Raw genomic sequence first — 1,188 nt, 5'->3', positions numbered from 1 at the left:
TTGGGCCGCTGCTCTGGGACCAGCAGCCATTTCTGCCTGGGACTGGCTGCTCCCAGAGCCCGCTGCCTGCCACCACATGGCCTGCTGCCACCATTTGGGACCTACAGCATTTCTGCTGCCTACTGCCGCTGGGGATCTTGCAGCATTTTTAAAAAAGAACAACAGTGGGAACCCACGCCCTGGGCACCCCAACACCAAGCTGTTCTCTTCTACATCTAGGAAGCCCTGCTGGACTGGAAGAGCCCTTTTTGGGTACGAGTCTAAGGAGGCCCTCACCAGGGGAGAAGGAGCTGAGGGTGTGGTCAAGCAGCCGCTTTCTGAAGTGGCCTATTGGTCATCACAGGATCCCAGGCTACCTCCCCACATCCGCAGCCCACACCTGTAATCCCAGCACTGTGGAGGGAAGGGGCAGGAGGATCACAATCAAGGTTATCATCAGCTACACTCTGCGGCGCACGACGCCTGTCTGTGCTCTGCACTACCAAACAGTTCGCGAGCTTCGGGCAAGGGGCTGGATGAAACACACAAAGACTCACACAGACAGAGAGACGGAGACACTGACCTCTATTCACTGGTAAGAAGCCCTTTCTTTATTCAATAGCACCACGGAGGCTTATATACCCAACAGTCAGGTGGACCAACAGGTGAAAACATTATCCTCTGATCCTCAAGGCCAAGGCAACACTTGCTCGTGAAGCAGAGCTGGTAAACAACTTTGACACAGCTTTCAGTAACTCAAATCAGAAGGAAAGTAAAGATCTCTAGCAGGGAAGAGCAGCTGGAGGCCAGGACTTCAAGTGGTCCCAACATATATCAAGTGAGCTCCTGTCTCAATTTAAAAAATAAACAAAATACAAAAATAACCCAGAGCAACAGCAACAAAACAAGAGGCAGGAGAGGTGGCACACCTCTTTATCTCAGAACTTTAATCTCAGAACTGTGAGATAGAGGCGGGGCTCTCTGAGTTCAAGGCCAGCAGAACCAGGGCTACAAAACAATAAAGAAAGAATTCTCCTGTCTCCTATTGGTTCACTGTCAAACTACTGCCTAGCCACAGCTGGGTAGGGCCAAGTGTTCATACAAGAGGGGAAAGAGGGCTGGAGAGATGGCTCAGAGGTTAAGAGCATTGCCTGCTCTTCCAAAGGTCCTGAGTTCAATTCCAACCACATGGTGGCTCACAACCATCTG

Source organism: Microtus ochrogaster, chromosome 5 (assembly GCF_000317375.1).
Source record: "Microtus ochrogaster isolate Prairie Vole_2 chromosome 5, MicOch1.0, whole genome shotgun sequence".
Taxonomy (NCBI): domain Eukaryota; kingdom Metazoa; phylum Chordata; class Mammalia; order Rodentia; family Cricetidae; genus Microtus; species Microtus ochrogaster.
This window is presented reverse-complemented; position numbering follows the sequence as displayed.